Genomic DNA, 23,608 nt, shown 5'->3' on the forward strand with positions numbered 1-23,608 from the left:
CTGGTGCAGTTTAGGTACCATTTAAAATGTACATTTAAGGAAGTTAAGTAGAGCAAAAAAGGAGTTCCAGTGTATAGCACATTTTGGGAAAAAGAAATCATGTTTTACTATTATTTAGCAGTGGCAAAGTACACAGAGTTCTAAAGCCAGCAAAATCAGACAGGGCAAGGGTGGGGGGAGAGGGGCATGACAAAAATAGAGTTCCAATTATGCTGACCAATAATATATGTTGTGTGACTTTGCTACTTATTATACAGTATTTATATTTAAATGAAGAACATAGATAGTTTTATTTTTTGCAGCAGCTAACAGTGTGTACAATTCTATAGGCACTTTTCTGCTGACATCTTACAAACAAGAAAAAAAACTCAGGTCATCTAAACGGAGGATTAAATCCCTTATTAGCTAGCACTTAACCAGCAGTTGAGGCTGGATTAATGGTTTAATTGTTCAGCGCAATATTTCACATGGTGTGTGTAGGACAAACACTATCTCATAAAAGAGTTAAACATTCCAGGAGATAGGTAAAAATATAGCATAATATATGATATGCAGAACAATATGAACCAGTCTTGATAAATAAATTCAATGGTGTTCATGCACAGCATATTACTAAATAGGGAGGTCAAACCTGACAACATAAATATTATTACATTTTGGCTTTACCTCCCAATTTAGTATTTTTGGTAGTAAAAGTGCGACATGATGTGCAGTAGCCCTGTTACCATCTACTTTTTCACTTTGTTACCGCTGCCAAGTGCAGGTTGTAACACCTTCTCACTCGTGATCCAAATTTATCATACATATAATTTTACCACTAAACTCACAATGCATGCAAATACTTAACACGTGTGGATACAGAATCTCTGTACACATCGCAGGGCAAGCCAATAATACATTTGAAAGAGTTTTTAATTATGTGAATTGAAATTAAAAATGGGGCATAATATAAATGATAAAATGTAAAAAAAAATAGCAATTTTAGCCTTGTATGCTTAAACCTAAACTTATAGAGCCTATTCACCATGGCACTTTGAAGCATGTGCAGTAATAGTAAATGTAAATGTATTTGTACTTATATAGCGCACTTCTACCCAGGGGTCTCGTAGCGCTGTATTCATACCGCTGTGGAACCCTTCCTGGTTTTCCTGCGAGATGTCCACTCCTGGGCACCCCCAAGGTGAAGCCAGGCATCCTAGCGCTGTGGGGGCCGTTGTGGAGATTAAGCAAGCTATTGCCCAGAGTTGCACAGTGGGACCCATGATTAGAATAGGCACCGAGGCGAGAATTATCAGGTCCGGGGAAATTGGATCCAAGAGCCGCCGAAGGCGGGAATTGAACCCTGGTCCCTGGCCACACCTCTGCATCAGGGTCTGCCGCTCTAACCATTGAGCCACACTTCTCCACAATAGTCATGTAGTACTCACATGTGCATTTTTGAATTGGCCCCAAAACATCTAGGAATGCTTGCAAACTGTCTTTTTGTGAAAACTCATGAAGTCAGAAAGGTAAAAAATTGGCTATGATGAGACGATTCCTTGCTGAAAATAGTGTGTGACTCAGCCTCATGCTGTCCAAAATCCGAAGCACACATGGGCCTATTCACAAAGTTATTTTGGAGTGCATAAAGACGGACTCCTTTAGTACTCTATGTTTTGGGGATTCATATACAAGTAGTATAAATAAGAAGGATCGTGCCTATTTTTGACTAAATGAAAGTTGGATATTTTGGGACAGATTCACAAAGGCATATATATTAAATAAAGTAAAATTAGATGTATGTAGTGCTACTTGCTGTACTCATAAATGCTTTTGTGAATTAGTCCCCAAGTGCTAATGCGAGATCCACTTAGAATCAATTTGTAAGAGCTCAACTAGAGTTTCCATCTGAGAATATTGAACCTCGGCAATGCAATACAAAAAAATGAATGATGGATGCTTTCAATGCCCGCTACTCAACCTTCATGATGCCAATAGAACTGTTCAATAATATCATAAGCTTGTAATTTCAAAGGAGCTGATCATGTTTTCTCCATATTCATCCTAAAATGTAGATATTTCCGTCGAAGGTATGGAACCTTCTTGTCCATCCTGAACATTGCAATTGAAGAATCCAAAAAGAGGACACATCCTTCTGAACTGTTTCTGCATCAAGTATTATAAAACTACTTTAAAAACAGAAAAATTCTATATTTATTAAAAAGAAATGTAATTACTCTTGATTTGATTCCACAGACGGACGGTTTGTATAGGTTTTGTCTCTCTGTACAACCCTAAACTGCCCTTCAGTAGTCAATTTCCTTTCTTGTAAACGGTATAACTTGGATTAGGAGCTATTTACTGCACCCAATATATCTTACCAAGGGGTAATAGTATTTTCCAGGTGTGGTAAATATCTCACTCTTTGCCCGAACCTTGTAATCAGGAAGTGGAGGAAAAACCTGTTTTTACTGGAAATGAGATATTACTACAATATTTAAAAGCCTGTACAGTTTCTGAAAAAAACTATTGTGCTTGCATCCTTTCTATGTTGTATTCAGCTATCATTTGAGCATCTAATTTCCAGTTTCTTAAGCAAGCATATCATAATTTTAACAATCCTCGTTAGCCCTATAAGGACCATAATCGCCCCGCCACATTGGTACATATATATACTATGCACCCAGGATCTGGAACAACATACCCATATCCAACAGGACCGCCCCAACGCTGCTACAGGTTAAGCAGCAGTTGAAGATTCATCCCTTTAAAGAACACTCCATCACAATGCATTAACCGTCCACAACCCCACTACCTCTCCATTCACTCATTGTCTAAATGCTCGTCTTTGAAACTCTTTAGTGACCCGTTCCCTTGTGGTTAGTTTTGCGCTATACAAATACTGCATAAATACAAACAGGTAATTGTAAATTTTTCTGCATTCCTTTCAATTCATCTCAAACAAATAATATTACACAAGACTGAACTGTGAAACATAAGCGGTCTGGTGAAACATTTCATACAAACTCCACATTTCACCAAACAAGTGAGCTTAGACCTGAATTGTATGGGGGGTTTCTTAAAGTTATAGTGAAATTGTTTAAATATATAGCTTACGCCAGGAGAAATTACATCAGACTTAAGTGTTGTGCTAATATATTGTGCAGAGCAATGTTCCTAGCCCAGTTCATTACCCATTTACACAATTCTGAACCATAAAACAAATTAGCTTCAGAATTGCACCCATTTTATGCCAGGGTGCTGCCATCAAAAACATGGCATGGCTTATAAGTAAGTGTTGCTCAATTATTCCAGTGTGTAAGCAGTTATGTTTTAGTGATCTACTAAAATATTCCATGGTGTTTCTAATAATAAGATGTGTTAGCATGCCACTCCAAGAATGCTGTTCAATTATACAAGCGGTGTGATAACCAAAGCGCATATAGGCCAGGGTTGCTCATTGTCATGCAGTTAGTTCTGTTCACTGGTTAGGGAGGGCTTTACAGTACTCAGGATGTGCAGCAGTGTAACCTTGGCTCCACACTTACACGTCACAAATACGCAACATAAACGTGCTCTTAGCACACGTTATCTGTGAGTCCTAACAATATTAATATACAATGTTTCACTTCACATCATTATTGAAGTGCATTCACGGTAGGATTAGAGATTCATACAGACACTGTGTGATTTAACCATATTAAATGATATACTCTCTAGAGACTTGATGAAAAACCATCTTCACCTATTAAAAGTGTGTTTACTTTAGAAACAACAATGATTTATGTAATGTGTTCCTTACTTCATATTTGCATTTACATGTAGTTCTTAGTCATACTTATACACATGGAGTCAATATTTTACTGTATGCTACATGTGCTACATATGAATCTAATGATCTGACTGTTTTATTCATTTCTGTTTGAATGTGCACATGCATATTAAATATGCACCAGTGATGTAATACTTTAAGTTGTCCTGACTAGGCCTGTTTTCCATTCTGAATAAAATACTGTTTTCAGATCTGCTTGCATTGTCTTTCTTTTGCAGGTGCATTCACAGGATTTGTTAGTTTCCAGAATGGATACAACACTGTACTCGAGCTAGAAAGAGAGCTAGAAGAAGACCTTGACAAGGACCATGGAGAGTCAGAGCATTCAGTGACTGCCTCTATTCATCAATGTATCGAGGAGTCACAGGTACCCAAGGGCGATGTTGTTCCCATGTTCAGACAGGGATATTTTGCCAATGTATCAGATCTCAACGTGAGAGTGGAAAGGAAAAGGGAGCCCCTGATGATGTGGACAGTGGGGTGTTACCTGGGAGAATCTGGTGCTAATGACTGAAGTTCACACGGTCTGCGGTTACAGCCTCTTTCTTTTAGACTTTGAGCGGTTTAGACATCTATGCTTTCCCTTCGATTCTTTACTGAGTGTCGTTTAGGCAACACTTATTCTCCTGACCCATGAAGATTCTTGTCTGAGCTTCAGAAATACTGGCACCTTCCTATACCTTCCTGTTCTTTTCCTATTTATTTTGAATTTCCCTGATTATTTATCTCCCCTGAGGTTTCAAACCATCCTCCTCAGTTTAGATTTAACTTAGATGAGTTTACTCATGTATAAACGAGAGAAGCCGAAACTCTTCTCTGATCACCAAATCCTGTTGCTTATCTTCTGTACTGTTGTGACTGAACTATTTGTTTCCCTTATACCGGTATGCTTAAAGTTCATTAGGAGGTTGGGTTTCCCAGTTGTTTTGCTGTACCTTTACAGCATGGTGCTGATATTTATGTATCTTAACTTGACTGCTAACTTGTAATAAACTGTAACTATGGACACGGATTCCTACTTATTACTGTGTAGCCAAATGGGTTACATTGTCAAACGAAATTGATTGATTTAATGCTAACTTCCTTCTACTCTCAAGCAGCGAAGAAACGTTCCATCGGAGGGCAAATGATAAGAGGGTCGGTCCCGAGAGCTGCACCAGATGCAAGAGGTGTAACAGGCAAACGTTACTTAATATTCTCAGATTATTAACTGTATAGACCCAGACATTAGAACTGTCCTTCGTGTTAGCGAAGCTTTCATAATACAGACAATGGCATACAGGTATCAGTATTGCCCCAGCAAGCAAAGCACACTTTTTATATATATCCACATTGACCCTTAAGAGGTATGCGCATACTCTCACAATAATTTCAGCAACATTTAAAGGTAAAACTCATATGTCATTCATACTGTTAGTTATTGTGCTTCTCTTCCTGGTTATACTTTGCTCTTCTTCTTTCTAGTCCTCTCCTCTTCTTCATCTTTAATTTGCTCCACCATCCTGTTATTGCGATTTTGTTTGTACAAGGATCAGCAAGTAAGGAAGAGCAGGGACTTCTGGGAGATTTTGAATAATGAGTCATATGGGCCTGCATCTTTTCTTCCCTCTTGTTTCAATCACACGAGGCTGGGGTAAAGAGTGAGTTATTTACCACAATTGGTGCCCTTCACAAATGAGACATAACATGCAGACTCTGTATTTAGCTCACCAAAATCTGCATGTTTTGCTTTTTTTTTCAGGCCTTTCTTCTGATACATTTGGGCTCTTTGAAACTGTTGAAATCTTTCCGGGGAAAACAGATGGGACTAGATTGTTCCCGCACAACTCAGAGATCTGACCCCAATGCAAAAACCCCTGTCTGCATAGGGATCAGAATTCAACCCCGGGTTCGTGACCAGGGTCTAAGTTTTCAATCTTTTCAGAAAGCTCTTCTTTCCTTGCTTTCTCTTTCAGGGGACAGGATTGAAGGTCAAGAGGAGGGGGAGAGAGGAGTTGGCCTAACAGCTAGGGCAGTCGACCTCGAATCTGGGGAACCGGGTTCGAGTCTTGGCAACGACGCTGAACATCCTGTGATTCTGGGCAAATCACTTAATCTCCCCTTGCCTAACAAAAAAATGAATGTGTCCTCGTTATGCAACTGGTGCTATGTAAAGCACTCTGATACCCGATACCTTCGGGTCAAGTTCGCGCTAAATAAAACTCTGTAAGATAAAAAAATATGTTAAAAAGAGCCTGAGAGAGAGTGCCTACTTGGACTTTACTATGAGTGGCCTAGTCCTTGTTATGCTATTTGTAGCACCTGATGAAATCTGGCTCTGCTAAATTGGAATTCATCATGTATCATAAATACCACCCAATTATTAGTTTTTGGGGAATAACATGCAGATGTTGGTGCTAACTGCATGTTCTATTAAGCACAGTGCATTTTCCCAGTTAAAGAGCGGCAGGTTTGACCTGCCAGCATTTATCTCAAAACTCTTAATTGTGATAAGTGCCATAACAGTGGTTACCGCACATCTCCAAATTAACCGGGCTGCTGGTAACGAAGGTCTTAAAGATCAGGAAAGTAGTAAAGTATGTATGCTGCGGTTCCACACATTTATTTATAGTTGTTTTGTTTAGCACTAACATGTCACCTTATTAACACTTCATTGCTCTAATTTTTAAAAAATCCCCTTCATGCCTTCGCTCTACTCTAGAGTTTCAAGTCAAGAAAACCGATCAGCAACCAGTTGCTTAGCTGGTTCATCACGCGATTAAGTTGACAAATTAAAAGTACTGGACAAAGGAAGGAATGAGCAATACCTGCTCTTATCAATAAAAACAAACTTGGTGCATAACTAAACCCCAATAGAAACATTTTTCGTGCAAAATAAAAATAGTGTTAGCTGACCATTCAAAAAACAGAAAACAAAAAAATGTGAGGGCTGTGAATAAGTAATGTTTGATTCTTACATTACCCTCCACCCCCATCAGACAAGATATTAAGGCAGGGCATGAGTTAATATTTTACCATTTATTTCATGAAAGGCTGGTGAAAGATGGGAAAGGGCAGCAGAAACCCAAGTATTATTTTATATCTGTTGGGGCATTGCGGAGGCAGGCATGAGTCGGGTGGGGCGTTGCCTAAAAGAATAGCATCTGAACATCCCCAGGCAATATGAAGCATTTTCACTAAGCCTTGGCTGTTAGCCTAAAAGCATATTGAGACCTATTGGTCAATAACTTCAAAGATAAGGGGAAACAAACTGAATGCAAAGTGATGCTGGCTAAATAGGCAGGCTGAATAGCCAGGATTGGCAGAAGGTGGCTTATGTGGCTTTGGCCTACTTGACATTTTCCCAGGAAATACTATAACTATCCCTAGATGAGTGTAAATCAGTTCAGTAGTTTTTGAGATATGTAGTCTAAATAATTGCTGTGTATATTTTGGAGGGTTAATTTTATGTATAGCTTGGCTGCCAATTCTAAACTTATTAACAGGTAAAAAAAATGGGACAAAGATTAAAACTCGATTGGTCTAAGAAGCTTTGTTTCTTGTAGTCCATGTTGGTATTAGAAGTCGGTCATTTCTCCTGAACTCAGCTGAAGGAAATACACAACAGTTTCTGAGACACAGGGTTAGGAGAATTGGCATAGGTAAAGTAGGGGTCTTAAATGGGGGGAGGGAGGTGCCCCCCCTTAGGAGGCCTCAAGAGCTCCGTGGGAGGGGGGGGCACCAAGCCCTGGCCAAAAGAAGCCATTGTGCTGATAACAGTGCTTTATTTTAAGCATACAATATGAGCAGCAGTATGCTGCTCTGTAATCTGCCATCACTAACATCTTTTATCATTTATATCCTAGCTGGGAGAAGTTGTCAAAAGGGAAGGGACTCCAAATATTCTTCAGAAGCTCCACCCCCTTTTCTAATAATCACAATGTGGACACTTAGCTGCAATGTTTAAATAAGTCTAGAGTGGCATACAAAACCCTTGCCAATTTAATAGAATAATTGTGAAAAATTCTGGGGGCCCCAATAATTACTTTTTTCCACAGGGGGGCGCAGCATTAAAAAGTTTTAAGACCAGGGAGGTCAAGGACATGACCTGACCTGATCGAACACATAAATAGGCAAAGAGCACACCTGAATGTAGACAACACGCTAGAGTCTTTGGCCTTGCCCTGTATCAGTTAATTTATGTGCACTGGTACACAGACATAGCCTTTGGTCATGCACTGTGTGATATGTGTAGGGAGAGTAGCCCCTCCATCATATTCTACTGAAGCCCACTCACAAAGGAGGCACCGAATAGAAGAGTTTGCCTTTTTGGTCGACATTAACCTAAGGGGTTCAGATTCTTTTCGGAGGCGTCTCTTTTGAGTTACACCCTTGTGTACCTAACACACAGTGGTACTTAAAAGTTTTTTTTTTGCATCAAAGTTGTGCCCCTATTAAGGACCACAGGCCCGACTGGAATCACTGAAGATCGTCGTGATTGTGCTAGATACTATGATTTTAGAGTTTGTGAATTGCAGGCATAAATTGATGAGTGTGAGTCTGGTAGTATTATCCCTACCTCTTACCTACTTGTGTTTGATGAATGCTACAATAAATCCAGGGTACATGAGTGGATGGGTGAGTGAGTGCATGGATGGATGAATTAGTAACTGAATGAAGACATGGATCAATAAACAAATTAGTGATTTGGTGCTTGGAGTAATGGATAAGTGAGTTCATGGATAAGATAGATGAATGACAGCATGGATGAGTATGTGGGACATAAATGAATATGGGTCTGCAGCTGGCTGGGTAAATAGAGGAGTCCATGGATGATGAATGGTGAGTAAAATGATGAGATATGTTGGTCAGGATGTGCAAGTGTAGAAGGATTCTTAAGCACTTGGGGATGTGTGAGAGAATGAAGGCCCTGGAGTTTTGCATTAGTGCTGCCTGTCTGTGGCAGAGGATAACAGACAGTGCCTGCACTAGGGCAGATTTGTAGGGATCCATGTAGGAAATTGCATATATAAGATCTCCCAACGGATGTTTCTGCAACAGAAATAGGGAGAATTCTATATGCCAATTAATCTTCCAAGAGGAGAATTGCAAGATTAATTTGAATAAAAGCTGAAAAAACATTTTACAACCCAGGTCTAAATTTCTATAGGTAAACATATTTGCTAGTCAAATGTTTTATTCACATTTAAGCCATTCCCTATGCCTGTTGGCCTGTGTGATCACTGCATGCTTCAAAGCTGCCAACAGAGCTTGGCTCCTCTTCTTCGGGGGTATCAGGCTGGGGGTACAGTGGGAGCCAGGGGAGGAACTGTGATAGGAAACCTCCTAGTCGGATGCTGGTAAACTGGAAAAACTCCATGTAAAAAATAACAGCTACAATCAACCAACGGCCAACATGGGTTGGATAAGCTCTATGAGACAAGAAAAACTATTTAATCAGATCTCCCCACCAGATCCACTGTCTACCAAGCAAAGACGTTTACCAGAACACCGCTGCTGCCATAGAGCAGTGAGTGTGAGTGTGCACATGCTGTTAGTGCACTTGCTCACACTTAGGTGGCTCCCATGGATGGTGTGAGTATAGTGAAGGCCAGATGGCGCTCCTCATATACCCATGGCACCCAAGACACCAGCCACCGTGCCAGAGTACTGAAGAAGAAAGGAGGCAGGGCCATCTCATAAACAAGGTGGGACCAGACAAACTCTTCTAACTTACTGGCCAATCAAAATGATACGTATGTATTAAGTCCTGTGCTTAATTTGAACTGGTGGTTTACGGTGCTCAGCAACAGCACTTATGCCAATCTGACACGTGGTGGCACTGCTTGTCTAATTTAGAGATCAGTACAACAACACTTGTTTATTAATTCAGTATACTTTGAAACTTACTAGTACCTGCCGTCCAAGCCATTCTTATAGCTTTGGGGGCCTGGGATAGTCGATAAAGTGGGTGTATGATGGTTAATAGTTGTGGCAACAATATCATTGGCAGTGGCCTCCTGGCGAGGGCCATGGCACTTATTTATTTACAAACTAAACCCTGGTACGGTCACACTTCTCTCCGCCCCATAGCCATTCACAGCTGAGTCCAATTAGGAAAGGGGAGATTTTACAGAGGCAAAGTATATACGTCAGAGATGAAGATGGGAGGAAGATAGGAAATTGGCAGCTCCCTAACAGCAGTCCTTCTTTCTTACCGGACTCTGCAGCCTTACCGAACCATTCCTAAAGCAACCCTCTCCGCACCCCCCAATGGAGAAAACAACTTACCTCAAACATCGGACACGAAGCAAGAGAACACTGACAGTTTCCAAAGAGACATCTCTCACAGGAACGAACTGAAATCACAACCAGTCTATAGATCTAGAAGACTAGGTTTGCTCAGTACTTTGATGAAAAGTGGATATAGAGTGTACATCCCTCAAATTGTCTTATGTTGCATTTGGACCTAACAAAAATAATTCTAATACCCAATTGTGATGGTGGTTAGTCAAATCTTTGCACGCTGCTATTTGTCTTAACGATATGAGCAAATTATATTGCCCCTGCATAGCATTTTGTTTTGTAATTCATCTCAATTTAAAAATGTAAAAATCTGACTTTCTTCTTTCATATATGATTGAGATCAGGGTAACTGGTGATGCATCAGGCTGGACTGGTGAGACACATAAGGCCAAAAATGTAGTAAGCCAGAACAATTATAGAAGGATCCTCAATAGACATACAAGTATCAACGGGTAAAAAAATAATTGGTGTCGCTTTTTATATCTTGCACAATGCTTTCAAGGAGGCCCTAGGTGTGAGCATCTGGCAGCAGTTCCCACCTAGTCATAGTGTTAAAATTATTGTGACATGAACTTTGCAAGACGATGAGATAAGACGACCAACCCTCCTTGCTGCAGAGCCCTCTAAGCGGAGGTACATTAAAAATTGTCCTCAAAGGAACAATTATTGCCACAGTGATTGCCAATCACTGGCTACTGCCTTGCAATTCACAAGATAAATCACAGTGACTCTGCAATATAACATTTTCTTACATTAAGGTTTAATTATGATTAAAAAGTGTTGCTATTTTTATTTTGGTTTTAAAGGGGATTTGGTTGACACTATGGTCCCAATTACGAGTTTTGCGGTCCAGGGGTCGCCAGACTCGCAGGCAGCCCCGCCGCAGCCATCAGGGAAAGGCTGTTCCCTGGCGGTGTAGCGCCGGTGTTGAGGCATTCATATGCTTGGCAGGACAGTCCCACCAAGAATATTAGCAGTTTCCTCTCCGCCAGGGTTATCATGGTCGTTCCTCCTCCATGAAAACCCTGGCAGAGAGAAAACAGGGCCCCCTTGTGCCTCTGCGCCCTGTGCTTGCATACAGGGGTGGGTGGGTTGGGGCACAACATGTGCCCCTCTGTGTGCATGCACACCAGTTCCTGCACGGCATGAACTTTCAATCCATGCCATGCAGGAACTGTTTTTGGAGTTCCCATTGCAGTCCCGTTTTTAGAGGCACCACCGTGGTAACGCACAAAAAAAGGCTACTCCTAATCTGGTGGGCAGTCAGCCCACACCTTTGGTGGTGCAGAGGTGGGCAGACCCGGCGCTGCACCGCCAAAGTCATTATCAGGCCCTAAGTCCATACAGCAATTATATTGTTTTTAAAGGTGATTTGGTTGGCACTAAGGCCTCGATTACGAATCTGGTAGTCCACAGGCCGACAGACTCACGGAGGCGAGGCAGTCTCCTGACCACCCTATTAGGAATCGGGCAGTCGAACTGCCACTAGTGAAAGAACGTTTCCTGGCAGTGGTGCAGCAGTGTAGAGGCATCCAAATGCTTGGCGCAAGGCTTTTCCTCTCTGCTAGGGTTCTCATGGCTGGTTTCTCCTCCATCAAAACCCTGGCGGAGAGGAAATTTCCCTGCACTCCGTGGATGCACACGGGAGGGGCCCAACATGTGCCCCCTGTGTAATGCACACTAGTTCCTGCACGGCATGGACTTTTTAGTCCATGCAGCAACTGTTTTTGGCGTTCCCATTGCGGTGCCCATTTTTAGAGGCACCGCCGTGGGAACGCCAAAAAAAAAGCCAGCCAGACTGGAGGAAACTCCTAATCTGGCAGGCGGCCATACCATGCTTTTGGCAGTGAGGCGGGTGCGGGCCAGGCGTCTCACCGCAAAAGTCATAATCAGGCCCTAAGTCCATGCAGCAAAGATACTGTTTGCATTTGAAATGTCATTGCAAATTACACAGAACTTATTTTGTGTTATAGTGAAAGAGGCTTATTTCAACAAATTCAAAATGAGAGCTATAGGGGGGGCGTGGTTTCCGCCCATCGAGGATAGCGGCTCTTTTCTGATGCTCCCGGGTTCGGGAGGTAAGCGCCGTATTTCTCTCGCGTATTAGCGAGTGAGAGAATGCTATAAACGAGAGACAGGCTTTCCGAGCGCATGGAGTGCCGAAATATGCCGTTTCTGTGCTTTTGTCTCCTGGTGGGCTGCTTTTAATTACCTTTGATTGCTCCGGCGGTTCCGTTTTCGGAACGGCCGCCATTTTGTTTTTTCGGCTGAGGAGAATGTAAGTTTCTACATTTTTGGTTTTTCCTACTGCCACTTTTTCTTCAGTTGTTTACCAACTTCTGCTGTTTCATTGCTGCATCCCTGGAAATTAGGAAGGTGCGTAACTTGTAAAGCATTTTTTCCACTGAATCAGCCGCCATTTTATTTTATGCATGCACCTCACAGGACTGCTCTTCTATGCTGTTTTCCTCACATGATCCAGTTCTTCTTTCACTGATGATTTTTCTTCACAAGGATTTTCGTTTTGGATGTTGAACTTGTTTTTCTGGTCCTGCCTCATTTTTTCGGATATGCAGACTTGATGGCTAATTCTTTAATTTTGTTTTGAGCTCTCGCTTCAATGATGCTTGTGATGTTCGCTTGATACTTACTGGTCTGACTTTGATGTTCAACATTTAGCCAGTGTTTTTCTACTTTTGGGCCTCGTTTCTCCCCTCCTCCTCTCACTTAGAGTATTGGACTTACCACCTATGGGGAGAACGAAAGGCTCTCTTTCTCAACAGACCGCACCTAAGCATATCCTCATCAAAAATTTGCGAATTTTTACTGCCTTTTCCAAGCTTGAGGATTCTTTGTCACTTTCACAGGATCCTGCGGTGAATATGGATTCCTCTCCCTCCCCGGTGCCTCCTGCGAAATCTTTTACCAAGCGTTTAAAGCAAAACCCGCCTTCTCCACCTAAATCGGCTTCGCCTGTTTCCATGGAGACGCTCTTGGAAGAGATTAGAGCCCTTCGTCCCTTTATGGAGGAAACAAATAATAAATTACAAGTCCTCACTGATACTTGGGCACAACTTGACTCACGAATTACTGCAGTTGAAAGTCACATGTCCTCTTTTACAGATACTATCACTAATGTATCTCATCTTCAATCCCAAGTATCTGTCCTCCAGCGCCAAGTCGAGGATCTTGAAAATCGTAATAGGCGGAACAATCTGCGCATTTATGGTTTGGTGGAGGGATCGGAAGGGTCGGATCCTCCTGCCTTCTTTAAAACTTTTCTACCCAAGATTCTCCACATGCCAGAAAGCACTACTCTTAACATTCAACAGGCCCATAGGTTAGGACGTCTCCCTTCGAATGCGTAATCTTCACAGAGACCGAGAGGTGTCATCTTATACTTCTTGGAGTACACAGACCTACTAAAGGTTTTGTCAGCAGCTAAATCCTCTCAGCGCATCACCTGGTCCGGTTCCACTTTGTTTTTCGCTCAAGATTATGCCAAGTCTACTGCTAACAGACGTAAGGCCTTTCTTGATATGAGACCTACTCTTCGTACCTAGGGTGCACGCTATGGACTCTTTCACCCCTGCCTATTTAAAGTCACGTTCAATAACAAGACGACATCCTATGAAGATCCGCAGCAGTTACAGAGTTTCCTAAACTTTCACAGGACGGAGACCATGGAAGCTTCGGGACCTTTGTCTTCAAATGTTACTTGATGTTATGATGTCTTTTCTTATGGTTCTTTATTTACTGCTCTTCTTTCTTATCGTTCTTCATGTAATTCTGGTGTTCTTTCTCGGCTTGGCTTGTCTTTTTAGTTTGATCTGATACCTAATGGTTTTGTTTCATTTATTTTACATCTCCTATTTTTTCATCACTCAATGTACTAAATAGTTTTCATGTTTTTTGTTCCCTCTAGCATTCATAGATATCCTATATTTTTGGCGTTTTGCCCCTCGTCTTCCGTTTGGTCGGCCTGGATGGGCTGTTTCTCTCGTGTGGCCTCACCCCTCCCCCCTTGTTCCCTTGGATCCTCTTCATGTAAGTATGTCTTCTGTTCACACTTTCTTTTTATGCCTTTTTTGCTGTTTTTTACCACTGTTCCTCTTTTCCTCTTTTTCTTCCTCTTTTTCTTTTCCCTTTCTCCCTTTCTTTTCTTCCCTCCTACGCTTCCCTCATTCTATTCTCTTTTTCCTCTCTTTAAACACTCGCAAATTCATACTCCTTCTTTATTGTTCTTTTCCCCCTTCGAATTTTTTCAATTTACTGTTCTTACTTTTCTCCTCTTTTATCTCTTTCTTCGTACTTTTTTAAATTTTCAATTATTTGTTCTTCTCAATCTCAGTTCTGTTTATCGCATTGTATGTTCATGGTTTTTGATTTTAAACTTATCCAGTCAAGTTCAGAATTATCACATGGAACGTTAAAGGATTAAATAATCCTATCAAAAGACAACGAGTTTTATCCCATTTAGCAAGATTAAAAACTGATGTTGCTTTTCTTCAGGAAACCCACCTTTCTGAGGCTGAAGCGTCTAAATTAAAAAAATGTTGGGTGGGCAATGTGTTTTCTTCTCCAGCTTTAGGTAAGAAGAATGGTGTTCTCATTCCTTCTAATAAAAAATGTAATGTTTCGGTGATTTCTCAAGAGTCAGATTCTGAGGGTTGCTGGATAATTGTTAAATTACTTATTGACAAAATACCATTGGTTTTCTTTAATGTCTATGCTCCAGTTTCTGTTGATAATGTTTTTTGGTTGCATATTTCTGATAAGTTGCTCTCACTTGAAGACGATTATATTGTTTTTGGTGGTGATTGTAAACAAATTTGTGACTCCATTTTAGATAGGAACTCCCCAGTCAGATTTGTAAACACCAAAATGCACTCACAATTTACTTCCACCATTCGTCAAAAATCTTTAGTTGACATTTGGAGACTGTGTCATCCTGATCTCCGAGAATACAGTTTTTTCTATCCCCCACATAAATCACAATCTCATATTGACTATCTCTTTTTAAGTAAACCCTTAACGCAGCATGTACTCCACTCAGAAATAGGGTCCATTTTAATTTCTGACCATGCCCCGGTCTCTGTTGACTTTGACTTACTTCCTTATACCCCGTTTACTGGACGTTGGCGTTTTAATAACTCATTGCTCGTGGATCCTAATTTTTCCGTCCAATTCAGTTCTTTTGCTTCGGAATTCTTCACCATAAATACATCTCACGATACTTCTCCTGCTATGGTTTGGGACTCTTTTAAAGCAGCTGCCAGAGGCTTCATTATTAATTTTGTTTCTCGGAAGAAAAAAGCTTTTGAGAAACACTCGGCTCAATTGCTTGCCAACATTAAAAAATTAGAATACGCTTATTACCACTCGTACTCTGAAGCTTCTTTGAAAGATCTTATTACTGCTAAAATCACCTTTAACAAATTATCTACGGAGGCGGCTTCTTCTTATCTTTTGAAGAGTAGTGCTCGTTACTATGGAGGTCAGAACAAAATGGGGAAATTATTGGCTAATTATCTAAAAACACGTCGGGATAGAATTAGAATAGACTCTTTGACTGCTTCTAATGGTGCTGTACTTCTCAAAGATGAAGAAATCTTAATTGAGTTTGTCTCCTTCTACAAAACTCTTTATACTCCTGAGACCCAACCGCTTCACTCTGATCTTTCTTCCTACTTCCAATCCATTACTCCTCCCCCCTCGCAACACATTGATTTTGATTCACTTCAGCTACATATTACATTGCCGGAAATTACCCATGCCGTATCGGTTTTACGACGAGGAAAAACTCCTGGCCCTGTCGGATTTACCATTGAATTTTATGAACACTTTTCGAAACTTCTTCTCCCACAACTTCTTCTTTTATTTTCCTCTTTTATCAATACTGGAGCGTCTCACGGTACCTTTCAGGATGCTATGATTTGCTTAATTCCTAAAGAAGGCAAAGACCCTTCTTTCTGTAAAAATTATCGCCCGATATCTTTAGTGAATACGGATTACAACATTTTTGCTAAAATTCTTGCCTTACGTATTGAACCAGTCTTACCTGAGATTCTTGGTTCGGAGCAATCGGGCTTTGTAAAAGGCCGTTTATCTTCTGATAATTCTAGAGTCTTTTTTAACATTCTTAGTAAGGCCTCTTCCTTAGATTACCCGCTGGCTGCCATTGCTTTAGACGCCGAGAAAGCTTTTGATAGGATTGGTTGGGATTTTATGTTCCATGCTCTTAAATGGATAGGGTTCCTCTCTAAATTAATTTCCTTGATTTCTCTCTTATATTCTGGTCCCAAAGCATCTATTTTTGCTAACGGTAGGACTTCTGATTATTTCTCTCTTTCTAGAGGTGTACGTCAGGGTTGCCCCCTATCTCCTCTCCTATTTGTTGTGGCATTAGAGCCTTTCCTCACCAAAATTAGACAGGATTCTCAAATCACAGGGTTCCATTTGGGTCCCCGTCAAGTCAAAATGTCTGTCTATGCAGATGACATTCTTTTATATTGTTCCAATCCAGATACTTCTCTTCCCCCTTTCTACTCTCAGGTAGATACGTTCTCAAAACTTTCAGGGTATCGCCTAAATCGCGATAAATGTGAAGTCTTGCCCCTTAATGTCTTGTGTCTTAAACATTACTTTGTTCACACTGGTTTTTCCTGGCAATCCTCCAAATTAAAATACTTAGGAGTATGGTTCTCCCCGTCTATTTCCGAAACTTTAAAACAAAATTTTGATTACATTACAAAAAAACTAAATGATTCTATTACTAAGTGGCACCCTCTTTTTCTCTCTTGGTGGGGTAGGTTGGATTCTATTAAGATGATGCTTGCTACCCTTATTTTATATTCTCTTTCAATGATTCCTGTACATATTCCTGATTATTATTTTAAGAGATTAGATCGCATTTTATTAAAATTTCTCTGGAAAGGTAAACCACCTCGGATAGCTTTATCTACTCTCAAAAAAGGTAAGTCAAATGGTGGGCTTAAGTTTCCTGACTTTAAATCTTATCATGCGTTCTCTCTAAAACAAGCCTCTTCTTGGCTCTCCTTGGAATCCCCTACTTATCCTCCAATTTGGCTCAGTGTTGAGAAGTCTTTTACTTCCCCCTTCGCCTTTATGGAATCCCTTGCTTTCTCTGTACGCACCTCTTCTTTACGTCATCCTTTTATTTCTTACACTTGTAAGCTCTTAACTCTTCTCCTACCATCTTCCTACCCTTCGCTTATCTCACTTTCTCAACAGCCTATTTGGCATAACAAATTGCTACGCATTAAAAATCGTGCTTTCTATTGGAAGACATGGCACTGTAAGGGGTTGAAGTGGATTTATCAACTCTTGATCGATAATAAACATTTATCCTTCTCAGTCCTTCAGTCTAACTTTGCCCTTCCTAATTCCTTTAAGAAACAATATGACCTCCTACTCCCTTCTCTTCTCCATTATCTTTCATTACTCCCACCTTCTCCAAATTATCCTACATCATGTTCTACATTATCTCCATTATAAAACGCCTCCCCTTCTGCATCCTCCCTTTACAAAGGCCTTTTATCTCTTTCGACGCAGTGCAAAGTAGGGACTGCATTGGCATGGGAAAAGGACTTATTACAATCCTGGTCTATCTCCTTGTGGGATAAAATATGGTTAAAGATCCATAAAACTTCACGGGCCTCCAATACCACTCAGACTCTTTATTTTGTATATCAACGCTCATTATACTCACCCGCACACTTAGCTTCCTTCTCTTCCACCACTTCATCACACTGCTGGTCCTGTCCATGTTTAAAGGCTGACTTAAAGCACATGTTATTTGAATGTCCCAATATTGCTAAATTTTGGCGTTTAGTTTGGTCTCAAATTAACAAAATTTTTAACACTAAAATTCCCTTTTCCCTCTCAAATTTTTTTCTAGGTTCTTTATCCCCTTCATGGCCTCCACCTCAGTCACATTTTCAGTTGATTGATTTGTTACTTGCTATTGCCTTACACCTAATCACCTCAAATTGGAAACATGCAGATAAAGTTACTTATAGAGCCTGGTGGAACGCCATCTGCTTTCACCATAGACTTGATACTAATTATGTTACCCCTGTATCATTAGCAATTAAAAGGGATTTGTTATGGCTCCCTCTCACTACATATTTATCTGCTTCCGCCTCTTCAAGTACTTCAGTTACTGCTAATGTGAGAACGTCGGATGATGTTCGTAAACCACCTTGATCTGGTTTTCGTTGTCTTTTGTTTGAATAATCTAATACTGTTCTCCATATTTTACTCGTACAATTATATCGTTATATTCTTTTTACAGTCTTAAGTTACATGCAATGCAATGTTCCATTTTATTTCTTTTATTGTCATAGTTTGTTCTGAACTCTTCCCAATGGTATTTATATTGCTTTCTTCCCCCACCCCATTTTTCCTCTTTTTTCTTTTCTTTTCTTATTCTAGGTTACCGTGTTATTGTCACCAATATGCTTAATATCCTTTATTGTATTTATCATATTTACTTATGTTTTCTCAACGGACTTTAATTGTATATTATATTTTCTTCTTGCTCTCAATAAACTTAAAATTAAAAACAAAAAAAATGAGAGCTATATCTTGTAGCTTAGTCATACTTCCAGATCCACAGCATATGTCAGCTTGTGGTAGTTTACAAAGGTCAATATATTTTTTTAACAGCAATTGTTATTGGTTTCTTCGTATAAAGTACAAATGAGCCCTGTTAACAACAATGCTTGCAAAAGACTCAATCACAGGCAATCGCTTACGGTCGCATTACAGACGATCTTTTTTTTGTCAGCTGCACCACTACAGACAGGGTACGAAAACAGTCTCGGTCAAGGTTTATAAGGTACAGCCAATCCTGAGACACGAGGTCACATCCCCTCTGAACGCTATGGCAAGTAAACACCCCCAGCTAGTTTTAACCTTGTTGGGCCCCATCATCTTGGACAACAACACACAGAGTACCTAAATCTTGGCACACTGCCCACACTTAGGGTGTCACATTAAAAGAAATTAGTTTCGGTGATTTGATGCCCCCTTTTAAGTTACCCTAGGAAGTCAGGTATTACCAATTTCCACTTGGCCCAGTATAATAGATATTGCCAATCTTTGTATTCACAGTGTATTTATTCCTAACTTTAACATGTTCAGTAAAATATAAAATATACTGTCAGGGGCTGATGCACAAAGGTAAACTTACACCTCTGTGTAAGTTTACTCTTTTTCAGTATTCAGAAAACTGCATTTTAGTACGAAGAGTCCACCGTCGGGCCAGAGAACTCCACACAGGGCTACTTGCTGTTACTTCTTGGTTGCAAGAGATGGACATACTATGGGTACTGCTCTCGTTTTTTTTGTTAATTGTTTTCAACGCCATTTTGTCTTCTCAATAAACACCACAGATCTAAGATTATCTTCTCTAGATGAACTTTAAAAAATACTTTTTGTAGCCTCCTAAAATCAAACCAGGCGTTCACCATGCTCTCAGATGTGGGCTATTGAAATTACAGAACATGGCGAATATGCGGTACTTCTCCAAGAGGGCGCGTTCTCCACTATTTCCATGCTAAAAACGGACACTGGGAAAAGGAGGATGGATACACTGCGGGTAAAAGAAGTTGTAAGAATCAGAATTTATTATAAATCGATTTACTAATTAACAAAAACAAACTTTTCTTGATACCATCGTGCATTTATTTTCATTTACCCAGATGTATATAATTTACAAATTACTATCAGAAAATTTGCTTCCATTACAATTAAGGGTGACAAAAAGCCATTTCATCCAGGGCTGTGTAAATCCTTGCACTCTTCCTGCTGGGGCGCAGAACAATACATGAAAGAGCTACGTCAGTCGCATTCTCCTTTCAGTAAATATGTGCGAATGCATTCGGAAATAGTTCCCCGAGTCGCATCTTATGTAAATATACAGCAGTTGTGAAACAGGAGACAACCTTTCATTGAGCCCATAGCTGTACAATTGGTATCAAGGCAACAAGATTTATTTTAAATATTTACAGCTGCCAACACTGAATATCGCACTAACTGTGTGTCAAACGAACAAGGCAAAGTTCGTATTTTTGGAAGCATCTGTACCACAACCAGTGATTATCACAACATTTAGTACACATTTTGTTGATGGATACAACAGGGAACAACAATAGCAGTGAATAACAGTCGCACAGCAATGAAGTAAACTGTAAATTCGATAAAATATACGCTTTTTTTGCCTTATTTTCTTACACTCTATGTAAGTTATTAGGTCTATGAAACATTACCATCATTATAATAGCTTTATTTCGATCAAAACAGATCATAAAAGCACAAATACAAATTCCTTAAAAGCAATTATTGCACATTTTAGTCCTACACGTCCATACATTTTATAATAATAATAACCCCACTCCAACCAAACCAGACAGCAGCCCCAAATGCACAGCATTAGGGGGAAGCAACAGCTTCTCTTGTTCTCATAATATCCTACATACATTATTTGTGGGGAGAAAAAGAACAAAGCATGATTCATGTAAAGTGACAGTGCAACTGAACTTAAAACGACCAATATAAAATTAATGATCATAAAATTATCAGTATAAAAATATAAACAAGAGAGGGATACGGGGCGCTTGTAGGTCCAGCCTACTGGCCCCAGAGGATCCTGTCAGAAGAAGAGGTATGCAGTTCCTATGGTAGGAGGAGGGAGGTCGAGGCTAGGTCAGCTAAGCACCCTCACCCTGATGTGGGGACGGGGCGTCTCACACACCCGGCTGGGTGTCATGCTTCATCCTAGGGCATGCTCCTCGGCAGGCCGGCGCTGAAATGCCTGACGGGCACCCTATGAGGGGCTCTTTGTCGGAGATCTTTTTCCAAAGCTGTTAAGTGTGGTGCAGGTGTTAGGGCCTCGTGGTGTGGTGAACCAAGCACTCAAAAACCTAGCATTGAGGTACCTTTCCTAAGATGGACCGAACCAGTGTGGGTGGTAATTTAGCTCCGTCGAAGTACAGGCAGAGGGTACTTTACAATTGTTAACGTCAGCTCAATCAGAATCCATTTGACGGGAACCTACCTCAGAATCATTGCACGAATATAGATTGCTGAATTGGTATACCCAGTCCTGCGGTTGGATAGGATACTTTGCAGACTTCTTGCCTTCATTAGTTTTCAATGTTGGAATAGCCCAAAAGCTTACATTATCCTTAAACTTGGTAGCATTAATCATCTCATCCCAAAGTGAATCCTCCCGATCCCTTTTAACAGACTCCAGTTCTTTTTCATATGTGGCTCTACATATCACAAGTTGTGGTCTGTTCCTTTCCTTGACAGCTAATAACAATTGTGTTTTAGCCAGCCTACACGCATTATTATACCAAGAGATTACCTGCTGGACCATTTGGTTACGCTTAATATCTTGTGCCATGGACTTCCTGATAGTTTTAAAGAGTTTCCCAAGGGTCTTGACCAAAAACAAGCCCCAGTCTTCTACAGCAAGGGTATCCAATATCGCCACCTGTTCCTTAGCCACAATACTGACTGGCTCCAAGACCTCCGGGTGCTTCTGAACCCATCTCTATTTAATAACCTTCCCATTATTGGAGAGTTCAAAACTCCCAATTACCCTATGGTCATAAAATGGCATGGTGTTAGTAGAAAGCCCCATCAGAGGCAGACTACAGGCATTATGGTCACTGCCTAGCCTCTCCAGGACCACCTTATCCTGGACATATCTTCGGCATTTCAGGCTAACAAAGCAGTAGTCGATACACAGAGTGCTACCTAGCCTATTAAAGGTATATCTGCCGTCAGAAATAATCGATCATTAAAACATTACAAAATAAGTCATATTCGTCTTGACATAACCTTTACACATGGAAAGCAGCATCTTTTAATAATTCCTCAGTGCCTCACTTCATTGTCCTTACTATGGTATGCACAAGCTACAGTGGCCAACCATTGGTACGTTCCTAAATGTTTTATAAATACTTTTAGATTAGGAGGACAACTCCTATCTGAGCCCCTCTATGGACCTGACATTGGTCAACAGTCAATGACCACAAAGTTCCTCAATAATTTACAAAAACTTAAAGATTGCTAGGACAACCCTTATCCAAACCCACAGATGGGCTCAGCAATCTGCATGGTCAAAGTCCTTAAATGTCATCCCTTTCACTTTACTGGCATTTCATTTCACCTATTCTCACTTCACTTGTAATCTCAGGCTAAAGCTTCTGGATCTCTAGAAAAGTATTCTCTATATCGCAAGAACTTTATTCCATGAGAGAAGAAACAGCATGACCATGATCCAGCCATTAGGTGATTCCCTTAGTGAAGACACTCTTTCTTCCAGAGAACCTGGACCCTGTTTTTAGTGTATTCAGAAGAATACGATCTTAGCCTGAATATAGGAGGGGGACAAAAATGAAGAGCAACTGGAGTTTAAAACTTTGTTGAAAAATTGATAGCAAGCAGAGAAAGACGAGGAAGGGCAGTAGTTTGGACAAAACTATTTCAGAAAGTGGAGCACTGGTGAGAAGCATGTAGAGATTTGCAGGGAATATGAGCAAATGATTCAAAATAAGTGGGTTGACGTGATTGCATATGATCGACCAAAGGCATATGTTAACGCTTTGTCACACCTATATCTGCTCTATTCCATAAATCCATGTTTACTGTTGGGATATTACAACTAAAATCCCATTTATTCAGATATTCAGATTATTAATGGACTGAAATAAAATGATTGCCTAGCTTGTGATTTGCGTAACTTTCACATTCATTCCCAGTTGCAAAAATACCTATGACATTAGGTCGCCATCTGAAGTTGCCACATAGAAATAAGCCACATTACAACAATGTTTTTATCATCTCTAGTTACCATAAAGATCCATGTGCTGTAAGACTATGTTGTGCTCCTACCTCTCCTTTACTAGACTTTGAATTCAAAGTCACCACAAATCAAATAGCTGACAAGATCAGACTTGCTGCAAAATTCTTAACACAGCCATAACTTAGAAAGTGTGTACTCTCGGTTATTAGATAGTATATTGGTTTTCTATACAATTACAACATGAAGACATATTTCAAATAAAATTTCAGCACCTTACTCCAATCTGAGCCTTCACTAAAAATTACTAAAATCCTTGGGCCCAATATTAATATACCTTTCTTTATCAGTTGTATTGAAAATAACATAATTTCGTTTATCAACCCAAATCGCAACAATTAGAGACTGCTACAAGTATTAAGAAATGCAAAAAATACCACTCCCCCCTCTGGACTCATATCGTCCTGGACCACGCGCAAGTCGGACGCATTGCCCCCCTCAACCCATGGCACTTCAAAAACCCCAAGATACGAAAGGATCTGATCAAATCCATGGATGACTACTTTACAGAAAACGAGCATACGGTTGACTCCCCCCAAACACTCTGGGAAGCGTTCAAAACTGTTGTCCGAGGGCAGGCCCTTTCCCTAATAGCGGGTGCAAAGAAAGATAGA

At 40.4% G+C, this 23,608-nt stretch overlaps 1 protein-coding gene and 1 long non-coding RNA gene across 3 annotated transcripts in view; one reads left to right on the forward strand and one right to left on the reverse strand.

Moving 5' to 3' along the window:
- ZNF827 (zinc finger protein 827) overlaps window positions 1-23,608 on the reverse strand; it is a 581,455-nt gene that overhangs the window by 506,731 nt on the left and 51,116 nt on the right. The window lies entirely within an intron of this gene.
- Window positions 1-23,608, forward strand: part of LOC146862428 (uncharacterized) — a 109,603-nt gene that overhangs the window by 53,251 nt on the left and 32,744 nt on the right. Inside the window, exons 2-3 of the long non-coding RNA XR_014978443.1 lie at window positions 4,030-4,178; window positions 14,022-14,143. This is a non-coding gene — a long non-coding RNA (uncharacterized LOC146862428). The remainder of the gene's footprint in view (window positions 1-4,029; window positions 4,179-14,021; window positions 14,144-23,608) is intronic.

This window comes from Triturus cristatus, chromosome 2_2, assembly GCF_964204655.1.
Source record: "Triturus cristatus chromosome 2_2, aTriCri1.1, whole genome shotgun sequence".
In the NCBI taxonomy this organism is placed as follows: Eukaryota; Metazoa; Chordata; class Amphibia; order Caudata; family Salamandridae; genus Triturus; species Triturus cristatus.